Genomic DNA, 12,757 nt, shown 5'->3' with positions numbered 1-12,757 from the left:
CAGTTCGCTGGATTCACGATGTAATGCACCGCTATAGAACTGTATTGTCAGCCACGATCGATCCACTGGTGGATAAAACCCTCCCCCCAAGGCGTCGTCATCCCCCAAGGCCCAGTAACGCAACGCTCTACAGTGCAGTATACCGGTAAATAAAATATTGGCCAGTCAACGTTAGGTTCACCCGAATGCATGTACATGTGTATATATATTGCACTTCTTTTGCGCCGTATGTAGCCAACCGTGCTAATCGGAGGTGTGGGAAATCAGATGTTGAACAATGAGGTTCTGTGTGTCCAATGTTGCCCGATGCCGACCTCACCGCAATTCCTGACTTTGTGTCTCGATACATGCGGACCGTGGCGAGTGCAAGAGACACGTAAAGGTGGTCATGACGTGAGAGCCATGTCACCACAGGAGCTCTGCCTCACAACGGCTTGTTTACAGCTTGTTGTCTTTCCTTCCAGCTTCTGCGTAAAATAGACCTGGCGAACAAAGTTTTCCGGCTCCCTCTGTTAAATGAAGTAGATCCTTGTCTGACGTTAAGTCTTCAGCTGCCAGGGCAGCAGACAGCAGAGGTGGAATTGCATCAGTGGATGCTGAGAAGGCAAAGTTTGCTTGGAGATAACAGCTGGGGTGTGTTTCCCCCCTACTCCACTCCCAGCATAAATTGGTGCAGCAACGCCATTTCAATTTCAATTTCCACTATGAAGGAGTAAATGCAATGCTCACCCCATGACTAGCTGAGACTGCGGGTGTTGCATGCGGTCTACCTGCAAACATGACCTCCTGCTTGCTTAGCACAGCGCTGTACAAACACACCAGGGATCCGTCTCATACTCAACACTGCATTCTGCACAAATTAATACATTCCCAATGCTGACTCCAAACGAGCATCCAATCAGAGTGAACTCTACGCCAGTTCGTCTTTTGTGGGGCGATTGTGACCGCCCGCTTGTTAGAAAAGCTGCCGACAATGGTGATGCCACGGCGATGTTTATAGGTCACGCAAAAAAGACAAAGATCCCCCGTGTAGCCTGAACAGACTGTTGGGGCAAGTGCTGTTAGCGAGCTCCTACAAAGGCCGGCACGGATACCCGAGGGGGTGGGTGGCCAGTACCATGCCCGACCGTCTTTGTCTCCTTAGTGGCGATGTTTACACCCCACACCAGGTACTTATTTGAGGCCGAGTCGACCTAGGGGAGGAGGCCCAGGACCAGTTCAGATAATAGCCACTGGTTTTGGCCATGAGCAGGAATCGAACTCGGGTCACTCGATTCGTTGCACAGTGCGCTAACCGCGATACACGCATACATATGGACACACAAAGCTCCAAATGGCTGTATCTTTTGGCAGTGTATGTCTGGCCCTTTTGGAACGTAAAAATGAATTTGTTCGAAATCTATTTTCGGCAGTGCAATGCGCCGGCCCGTTCGTGCGACATGCACGTGGGCCTGCGTATGGAATATTAGGTAACAAAACAGCCAGGTAATCCAGTCCAGTAAGTGAGAAGCCTCTGAAGGAGCTGACAAGGTGGCTGAGTCCTGCCATCAATGACAAAATACATTGAAAGGTCAAATTTCTATTACCGATGTACTTGCCGGAGGACAAAAGACTACGTTAATTTGACAACGTAATGTATAATCTATCAAGGGGTAAATGCATATTCGACATCTGCCCATCACCCTCGCGGCAAGCGTGTCATGTTAGTGGCAACGGTCCAACGCGATGGCAGCGCGTACACGCTAATGGCTTCAGTGTTGCACGCTTGACAGACGCTGAATGTGCAGTTGCTGTGGGAAAGAGCAGTGCTGTGAACTTCACCGCTGCTCACAGCTGAATGGGCTTTTCACGAACGGACGATAATGCATACATGTATGTTACATGCGTGCGTACTATGAATTTCTAGTGGTGGCCTACATCAATATCAATATGCCAAGCACCGGCTTTGTCGTAGCTTGGCCCAAAATCACGTGGTGTAATGCTTAATCGACTGGACAAATCCAGAGGTCGCCGGTTCGATCCGATCTCCAGGTGTGGCAGTTTAAACAATAGGATTGGTTGCATCCCCCCGCCGTGCAACAAATGCGTAATACCACAGATTGGCAGGTCGTGTGTGGTGGGGTAAAGTGTGGGTACTCCCACCTCTTCTAAGATGTCTGGGGCACGTATGGACGACGAGGTCAACATACTCTTATGTTCTGCTCTCTGTGTGTCTCGGCTGTTGTCCCTCTCCCTCTCTGCTTTTGTCTGTTCTTCGTGTTTGTGTCTTGTCTCTCTTTAAAATTTCACACTTAACTTCTAACTTAGCAATCTTTGAAAAACGTAATCAACCAGGCTATGCGTTAATTGTGTGTTGACCGACTCTCTGTGTTGCATTACATTATATTTCGAAATGTTGCTAGGTTATTTAATTCAGTGTGCCTCTCTCCCTGTCTCCTAATTTTTCCAAGCTTTTGCACCGTGCCACTCACCGTGCCACTCATTGACATGCTAATTTCTCTAACCCCTCCCTCTCTCTCCGCCCCCCCGCTCAGCGTGCCACTCATTGACATGCTAATTTCCCTAACCCCTCCCTCTCTCTCCGCCCCCGCCCCCTCTCTCTATTTAAGGCCTCGACACAGACGTGGTTTCTCTGTGTGCCTATGTTTGTCTCTCTCTATGTATCTCTGTGATATCTGTCTGCTTATATGTCTGTCGATATGTCTCTGGTTCTGTGTTTTATCTCTCTCTCAAATTTAGCATTCTCAGGAAGAACGTAATCAACCAGGTAGGGTGTTGACTGTTATGTTATCCGACTCTCTGTTGTATTACATTACATTTCTAAGTATATTAGATTTGTGTTTCTATTTCATTTATACCTGATGATGATTGCTTGTGTTGCAATCGAAACGTCGTATGCTAGTATTTAATTTATTATTTTATCTTTATACGTGACTTTACCGAAAGAACCAAAGAGTAATTCCTGCAGTCACGAAAGCTCCAAATTAAGTTTGAGGTCAACATACCCTCGAGAGTTATAGCAATCAAGCAATTCCAGGGCTGCGCCTTTACCACCTATAACCCATGTGTGAATCTCCATTCATGCGCCATACCAGACATTGGAGTAAAGTACGGTGTATAAATGCGATGAGCTTCATCATATAGAATGAGGGACAAGCGGTATGTGAGCATGCTCTTCACCACACACGTGCAAAAAACATATGGTGGTGTGCTTACACAGGAACTTCCTTATATGGTGTTGCGTTTGGTCACGTGACCAGGAAGTGACGATTTAAGGTTCTCTCAGCCACGAGGCCAGGCGGGGGTGTCAGCCATTACACAGAGCACAACATGGAGGCACATTTAGCGTCTCAGTGAAGACGGGTGCATCTGTTCATTGTGGGACTTTAAGAAGCATTGTCTGTAAGTTCTTTATGTTCTTATAATACTGGGAATGCTGTTATAATGTTAGTATTGACGTTATAATGCTGTAAATGCCTTTATAATGCTGTTAAATTGTTATTATGAATATGGGGCGAGTAACAACGAAGCCTGCCACTTGCATTATTGTGAAAGTTATTTGTAGTTGGTTAAGCCGAGCCAGACTTGTGCCCATGTAACTTTAATACGTTATCGAAAGCAAGGATGAAGAAGTATCTCATCCACAGTTCAGTGTTATGTGCAGCGCTGCACATTTGGCCTGTAGTATGGTGATTGCACAAAGTGACCTTATTTAACACAGTAGCTTATTCTCTTGTTGTATAGTTATTCAGTGCTAATGTAGGTGCCTGGTCCATCCAGGACCTATTGTTGAGATTCATGTTATCTAAGACAATGTTATGATGCTGCAGTGTTCATTAATTGTATTGATATTGCAAGTATTAACAGATGCTGTATTTTTTGGTGTTTTTCCATCGGTTTTACCTCGTTCTATTCATTAAATACATTGTAGCGTTGGATGTTCACCCTGGCTCTGAAGGTTTATGGAATGCGAGGTTAACTACTCGGGATAGTGGTGCAACGCAGCGCACAGCAAGGCCGAGGCAACCATGTCCGACGTTTCGCTCCACGTGCCAGGAGCATCTTCAGGAACTAAACAAAGCAGCTCACGGGTGTCCCTGATTACATAATTGCTTTACAGGGTAAACAATGTTAAAGTAAACTAGTAGCCTGCTCAGAAATGTCAACACAGATAGGCATGCCGATATGGCGTACTGCATGATGTAAACACAACACAATGTTCCATGTGATATCACCAGGTCATCCTCGAAGCAGCAGCTTTTGGCTGGCCATTGAACAAAGATGGTCACCGCATCGCGCACTTTCAGATGCGCTTCTGCTTCCTTCTGATATGAGGAAGCCAACTAATTTCTTTAAAACTGATTTTTGTGTTTAGTTTGTTGTCCTTCCCCCACATCTCCGAATAGCATGGTTTGCTACATACAGTGCGAAAGAAATTCAACAGACAATCATGAGGAATTCTATTCCGATTATGTTTTGGTTCGAGCCTTAAGCACGCATGGCAATGTAATTGTATTAATCTCAGTACTGTACTGTGCACGGTTTTCCATTTCTTTGATTACCAAAAGCAACATTTCCTTTGAGTATGCTTCCCTACGATGAGAATCCTGAATGATTCAAGGGGTGGGGGGGGGGTGCAATCATTTAACCGGGGAGCTGCGATCATTTGGCACGGAGGCCGCTCATGCGAGCCGGCGTGCTGAGTCTCCCCATCATGCACGCCCGAGTATGAAGGCAATTATCTGGCGTGCGCACACACTCCGACCGGTACGTAATGACAACATACATCACTCAGCGCCATCAATCCGCCTGGCGAATCCAGGCAGCAAGGGGCGCCCCAGGAAACCCATCCCAGAGCTCCACAGTGCTCCCACACACATGCAGCACGCACAGCCCCCGGCACACAGCTTAGAACCATGCGAAGGTGGCCCCGATGCTGAACAGCAGCAGTGGCGGAAAAACAAAGCAGATAACAGAATTATATTGTATAATATAAAAAAAGCTTGCTGGCTGGATTCCTGCCTGCCTGGCACGCGGCCAAGTGCACGTGTGCCGTGGTGATATTACCGCACACGTCCGAGTGATTACGTCACCTGCATCCCACAGCGTAGAGCCAGGTTCTGCCACCACCTTCAACACAACCTGGGAATTGTGCGGTATACGCAATGATACTATCATATCATACGATCCTATCATGTACTACACTAGACAGAAGTTTAGCTCGCTGGCTGGCTAGCTGGAGGGAAGGACGGACGCATGGTCATGTTGAAAGGATGTGCGAGTTATACTCTTTTGTTCTTTCGGTAAAGTCACGTAGGAACAAAATAAATTAAATCACGTTTCTACAACGTTCCCTAAACACTCTCGCAGCGCTCCCCTCCTCCTACCCCACACCCCCCCTCTCTATCTCGCCCCCCTTGTCCCCCCCCCGCTCTCTTACCTATATAGCCTCTTGTCACGGCGGCAGCCCCTTCGCCCACTTCAGCAATTGTTTCTTGCTGTGGTTGTCCCACCCGATGACGGACGCTTGTGTTGCGCCCGAAACGTCGTGATTTATTTTATTTTATACCTACGTGACTTTACCGAAAGAACCAAAGAGTATGGATCCCTGCAGTCACGAAAGCTTCAAATCTAGATTGATGTGCGAGTTGCGAATTTAATGTTTTTAATTCCAGCTGCGCAAGTTAATTGAACGAGAGTCGTGATCCGTGCGACACGCTGTCTGACACTGCTTGCGTTGGGACGCGCCTGTACCCACCCATACAGTCAGTCGACCATGCAGACGTGAAGCCTCTGCAATGTGTCAGCCTGCAGGTTGATTGCACAGAAAAAAGGTTTCCGAATTATCTGCGCTTGGTATTGGTACTTTGCCCCTAATACGTGTGGCTTTTCTCTGGGAAATCAAATTTGCTCCCATATGCAAAATAATAAAATTGCTTAAACATCTCAAATCAGGATCTCATGAAAACGAGTCCTGACACTTAGCGAGGCGTTCCTAGGTAAATAAGAAATATAAATGAACCACATGAGGCACATCTGTGAATACATTCCATCGTAACACATTCAATCATGAGGACAAAAACTATCCTTTTCCAGACCAAAGGCAATGTGAAATAAAATATGACAATATGGATTTACGGGGCATCAATACACAAGGGTGACTATATGCAGCAGAGATATATGTGACGGGGTCAAAGACGATGGGACAGGGGTAGAAGGGAAGAGTCGTAATGATCACTCATGCGTCTCGTGTTGTGAAAATGTAAAGCCGATGACAGAAACGGGACTGTGGCTTTAATGGTTGCAGCTTTAAGATGAAGGAGGTTAAGATGTTGCCTGGGTCACGTGCCTGTCATGCTGTGAAAAGCGGTGTGAACAGAGCCATGCTCATCCTAACAATCAAGCTACTCTTGAAAGAACAAATTAAATAGGAGCTCATTCATTAACAAACATACTCATGGCATTTCAACAAATACATTACATACGGTGGCTGAGGATGAGGACTCTCAGTATAGCAAATAGGGCAATGCCAGCCTCCATTATATACATTTGACATTCAGGTCAAAGCCAAATAGGTCATCTTAAGCCTAAAATAATCCGTAAGGCACCGAGCACAAAGAGACATTTCAACAATTTTAACAAAATAAATCGTGCTGTCAATTACAGTTCCCTTCTGTTGGGGTACCTGGCCCTTTAAAACTTACGGCGGTTGCACAAACACAGTAATTCGCGAGATTTCCACACGCAAACCCGCGTCAATAATGGGCAGCAGCACACAGGTGCACACTTGTTTTTCCGAATCTCGTAATCCACTTATTACAGCAGGCTTACTGCCTTTTGATTGACTTTGTAATGCGGCCTGTAATCGGCGCTTAATGAAATTCAGGACTGCACTTGGAGCACGTAATTCAAACAAAACACGTAAAAATAAACTACTGAATTATTTATATCGCCCAACATCGTGAATGCAAGTGGCATTGCTATTGCCGAGTTGTTGACAATGGCATTGTTATTTTACCACCGTTTTCTTTGATCAATAATTACAATTCACATTATCTTCACTGTTCTCAGGCCTTGACTGGAGCAGCCTCCGGAGCTGCTGCTTGTGAAAGAGGCATATCGACTGCTGGTGTATTTCTGGTATGAATGGGACCAGCCATCCCTGAACAAAAATCAATGTTCACAGGGGAAGCATAAACGCTGACTTGGGGAACTGAATGTAAGCAACAGCCATTTATAACCAGATACATTTTCATCATCAGTGGAAAATACATTAACAGCAAATCTCGCGCACCACATGCAAGGCATTAAGCTGCTCTTTTTTACGAGATTTAATTACGTTTGTAGGTGCCTTTTTATTAAATGTTACATATACAGTACATCGACACCTTTAAAAACATTAATTACAGACACCGCACAAGGTCCACACGCGAAACCACCTGAAATAATCATCACGGGCAATTAGAGTTCATCGTTTTCTCAACAAATTTTGTTCAAGGCAAGGCGTAAACAAGTGCCCTTTTTTTAAAGCAGCAGAAAAGGTTTCCTGAGAAATAACTGCAATTATAAAATTATCATCGCTAAAGGGAAGCCAGGCAGGGCAATGCAGCCAAGCCACTACACCCCCCCCTCTCCCCGTACATGTACGGTAAAGATAGTGGTGATGACATTTTGCGAGATACATTCACGAGAATTCCTTATTTCATGCAGTGCAGTGATGCCCTGCATTAAATATCTCGTCAAGGAGCATAAACCACCACGCAAACTCCGGACATCCTCGCAGAATCTTTTGGCTGGCCAGCGAACAAAGACGATCGCTGCATCGCGTGCTTTCAGGTGCGCTTCGGCAGCCGTCTGGAACGCTCTTTCTTCCGAGATGGTCAGCACCACACCCGTCTACATTCGATTCCCCACTCGTGACGTTCACATACCAAAACACGTACTCATAGAAGTCTGAGTCGCCCTAGGGGAGGCCCAGAACCGGTTTTGCACCAAATTAAATGCCGCAAGTTTTATGGCAAAAGGTTCCCTTTCTGCACACACCACAAGATCGCAAGAACACGAATTTGCAGCCAGACACGAGTTTTCACGCTGCGCTCAATTACAGCAAGGTGCAGAGCACATCGCCGTTTTGGCGTAGATAACAGCGCGCAGGTGCAGTAGTAGCAATCGGCCTCCCCTGAAGTGCAGCACTTATTCACATGCACTCAACAAGGAGCGAGAAGCTACCGTATACTTCTCGGCAGTCACATGAACAATAATCTTTTCACGTGGCATAAAAAAGCTCCCTGACGACAAAATTAAAGCTTTGTAGGCTCAAAATACTCAAGTCTGCAGAAATAAATCACTTTGTTACATTCAATTTCATGAAAGATATGGAAAGCAACTTGGAAGTTTGCAAAGAGATCATGGTAAAAATAAGTAATGTAGATGTCATGAGCAAGAGGAAGTTTGCAACGGGTGGGCTATGCGTGTAGGATGGAGAAGGGCAGGTCACCAAGACAGCGATTGGAGTGGCACCCAGATATTGAAGGCCAAGGGGAAGACCGCAAACCAAAAGTTGGGATGCTGTAAGAACGGACCAGCTGTCAACTTTGCAACAAACACAGGATCTAGCAAAAGGAAGGAAGTGAAGGTGAGCTGTGATGACATCACCTGCATTGGAAGCGAGGACCTTTTAACCTTGGTCATCACGTTTGGTGACGCGTGCATAGCAAAGAGCTCCCATACAGACGTCTGCATCGCAGCACTGCAAGGATTCAAGATGCTCTTTGCAAGGGTGGCCATCAAGGCTCTCTCCCGAAGCTGCTTAGCAACGCATCAAGCCACGATAACTACGCCTCGGAGGGACAACACGGCCTCTGGGAGACGTCCGAGGACGTCGTCGCACATGCCACTGCCGCGTGCTCCTCCTGGCTTATGCGGGAACCTGATTAAGCCCTTGACAGACGCTGGGCTGTGAACTCCAATGACGTGCCGGCATCTCCACGTGCTTGCGGAGAAACGCTAATAGGGACGGCACGGCGGATACGACAGAAGTAACGGACGGGCTGATAGAGCCTGTCACGCAGAGGTGTCACGGTGAAGAATCCCGCGTCGCAGCGAGAAATGAGCCACGCTGGTGACGCCGAGCAGTGTTCTCTGTACTTCCAGTGCACGATAATTATAGCCTTGGCTGTTATGATGGCCATAACATCGATGGCTATCTGGCAATGTCCAAGTTGAGTGCCATTTTTCAAATTTTCAAACCTGTTTGTGTGTTTTTAATGTTAATTAGGTCGTAAACTAATCCAAAGCTCCTATCCAAATAATTGCAGTATTTATGTATATTACAGCCCAGCTTGATGGCCTCGAATTGCTCTTCAATGCACCTGATGTCATAGGGTCTCAGACGCTAAGCAGGACTGAGCATGCTTCGCGCTTGGCCTGATTTACAACCAGGGCTCGTCAGGTGTCGCAGGCACTGGAGCCAAGAAATGGCTCCAGTGCTGAGTGTTATCACTTATTGTGCCTGAGCTGTCTCTGGGTATCATGTATTCCTTCCACATGCTACACACTCATGAATGGTACTGGTTAAACATTCCAAAGTAGTGGGACCTTACTGAAGAAAAGTCTGGAGATTAATTTAGGCTTTCATGGGTAAGTACGGTAATTGTAGTATGTTTAGACTCAGAGTGATCATATAGCCTCCTCGTTAGTCGTTTCTAGCATGATTCAATGGTCTGATCATTATATAGAATTCAAAGAAGTACACTTATTGGCTTTGTGCCTTGACATCAATATCTCCACTGAAATAAAATACGCAATGAACTCCAAACAGTACATTTCAAACCAAGACTGCGTGAATGTGCTATAACCGTTACCGGATCGCTTTCAGAAAGCCACGTGTAATCCAGCGAGACAGCATTAGTATGCCCTCTCTGCACCACGGGCACTGCCTCAATCGAGGATGGTCTAATGAGATGCAGGTCCTGCACACTGCACATTTACTCCACGGCAATGTTTTGGCCTCAAGCCACTCCTCGGCACAGAAATGCCTTGTTTTAATCCTACGCAACCATTTTCCACACGCGCAGATACTTTTTTTCTGGCTGCAATTCGGAATAAGGGTTGGCGTTTCTGGCACAGCGGAAAAACCCATTCGGGTTTTATAACGGATTTAAAACATCGCTAATAATCATTAAACGAGAGAGATAATTGAATAATTTATAAGGAAATTGGCGGATCCCACCCACCCGCGGAATCCATGCGGGTGCAATCCTGGGGGCCGTTTTGGCGCACTCAGAAACCAGCGGCCATAATAAAAACACCCTCGCTCAACGCACGTAAAGCCAAAACCGGGACCCGCGCTCTCGTTAGCGTGAACTTTGGGACGGTGCCCGCTTGCTCGGTAGGGGTAGCCGCAGGGGTTCCCACGGCGCTCAAGGGAACGCCTGCGAGCCCGACGGAGAGAGAGACAGGGCTATGCACTGGCCTCGGCGATGAATCTCCCCCTTGTCTCGACCGTAACGCACAGGAGCGCGCACAACTTGGAATTTTCATTCGTATCACACACAGATACACTGACAACATAAGACAAATATTACCCCCACCACCCCCCTGTATAGCCGTACAGATTGTTGGTCCAAGTGACTGAGTGAGCATCAATTCAGGCCGCTTCGGCATATGAGGCCGGTGGTGTGGCCGGAATTACGCCCGGCAGCGTTGATGTTTGCAAACCATGCCTGCCAAGTACTCATTTAAGGCCGAGTCGACTTAGTGGAGTCCCAGAACTGGTTTTGATATCTCTGGCCGTTGCCAGGAATAAAACTCAAGTTGCCAGACTGAGTACGCAACACTGCACCAATGCTCCACCTCAGTAGGTTTCTTCTCGATACTTTGTCACAGGATATTCTTCACGTGGATGGTTCTCTGGACACTAATTTTTAATTCCACGTGCAAAGATATCCATGTGACACAGGAAAGGGCCACAGGAGAATGGCACTTCCTGCAGGAATCTTACAGTATACCTGTCAACCCATACGGTTTACCCATATTCTTGTATGGGGAAATTGAGTTCAGGTCCATAAGGCGTACAGACGTTTCAATACGGGAAAAAGAAAATGTCTTTGTTTGTGTTTCTCTCCTTGTGATGGGACTTTGTAGGATAAACGTTGAGATTTATAAGGGCACGGGGTGACCAATAAGGTCTGATTTGGTCTGTAATAAGGTAGGGCAGGCACTGATAAGGGGTTGACAAGTTTGGTCCAGGGTGGAATGCTAGGAATATACGACTCCTGCAGGAATATCCCAGCTCCACCCTCGTAACACGAAGCACAAACAGGCATGGCCACTGAGAGCCGTCGCAGCCCATTCAAGAGTTAACACCAAATCTCCAAGCTCTACATTAAACCCAGATTTTCAGAATGTGCATTCCCTGTTAAAATGGCGATTTGTTTTGCTTGTCATCTGTTGCAGCTTATGTTTTCTCAGAAATGAGCATTGCTGACTTAGTGGGGTCGAATGTTTTGTGCAGTTGTGATGGCTGCTCCAAGGAGAGCTGCTCAGATTCAGGGGGGTTGTGTGTTAGTTTTAGTTTTCCAAATGCATTCTCTCACACTGAGATGCTACACCGGTAATAATCATAATAACGACCATTTCTGAAGCGCCATAACAAGGCATGATAAGATGTCGGTTAAACCAGCCAAGCGGTTAATTTTACTATTTATAACTTTAAATTTTTGATACTTTGGTACCTATATATGTAGTTTTAACCTTGAAAAACCAGGCATGCAGAGGATTTTTTTCTAACCTGTTACTCAGCATCGCAATAAATGATTTAAGATGAAGACACATGCCTTGGCGCAAAGAGAGCATAGCATTAAACACTTCAAAAATATGGGCATAAACTCAAAAACCTATTGAGTTCCAAGTTTTGAAGGGCAATTAATGTACTTCCTGGCAACCCATCATCGGAGACAGGAAAATGAGATAGGGTGTCAACATAATGGCCCTAAAGGATGTGCCGCGTTCATTTTTGGAGGTTGCGGTTTTTGCTGAAGTCACACGTCGTACGAAGTGGCAGTACATTATTTCACAAGAGACAAATTGAATGGCACCGCTAACATTGAGCGTCCTCTTGAAGGTGGCAATGACTACAACTGCCTCTAGCATGATGGAGGTCACACCAGTGTTTGTCAGCTTTCACCTGTACTCTGATAAAAGCCCAGGGCAAATTTGCGGAAAGCTTGTTCCCACAGCTGGACTTCATAATCGTTGTCAAATCTATCAAGCTCTATCGAGTTACGTTAGATCTATTGACTTCCCCTGTACACTTACTGATTCGGCTAATTTTCAAGTTGATTATGTGGCCAGTCTGCTGTCAACAATAAATCCGAATTGGCCTCGGTTTCTTTTCAATGCATTTGCAGATATCCTCAGTCTTATCTGCTGATGCGGCAGTCAAAACGGCGGGCAAATGTTTATCAAATACCCACGGCCTCTGTCCACGCAGCAGTACGAATGGCTACACCACAGTTAGTCGATAGACAAGTCGGCAAGTGTGGGGGGTAAAGTCTGGGTACTCGCACCTCTGGCCGGCATGGAAGAGTAGGCAGAATACCCTCGAGGGGCGATCTCCAGAGCACCCTCCCACGGAGTCACTTCCACCAGCAGTGGCATGAGCAAACACATTGAGGACTCCATCTGTATCTTTTGCACGTGTACCTCATTTGCTGACACAACTCCACAAGCATATACACTTAAACATTCTTATTTC

At 46.3% G+C, this 12,757-nt stretch overlaps 2 protein-coding genes across 2 annotated transcripts in view; one reads left to right on the top strand and one right to left on the bottom strand.

Annotated features, from left to right (window-relative positions):
* The window catches only part of UBL3 (ubiquitin like 3), a 138,078-nt gene that overhangs the window by 67,187 nt on the left and 58,134 nt on the right, over nucleotides 1-12,757 (bottom strand). The window lies entirely within an intron of this gene.
* LOC144937715 (serine/threonine-protein kinase Nek5-like) overlaps nucleotides 7,115-12,757 on the top strand; it is a 97,497-nt gene continuing 91,854 nt past the window's right edge. Inside the window, exon 1 of the mRNA XM_078865158.1 lies at nucleotides 7,115-7,140. The gene's annotated coding sequence lies outside the window, so the exon portion shown is untranslated. The remainder of the gene's footprint in view (nucleotides 7,141-12,757) is intronic.

Source organism: Lampetra fluviatilis, chromosome 19 (genome assembly GCF_964198595.1).
Source record: "Lampetra fluviatilis chromosome 19, kcLamFluv1.1, whole genome shotgun sequence".
NCBI lineage: Eukaryota > Metazoa > Chordata > Hyperoartia > Petromyzontiformes > Petromyzontidae > Lampetra > Lampetra fluviatilis.
This window is presented reverse-complemented; position numbering and strand designations above follow the sequence as displayed.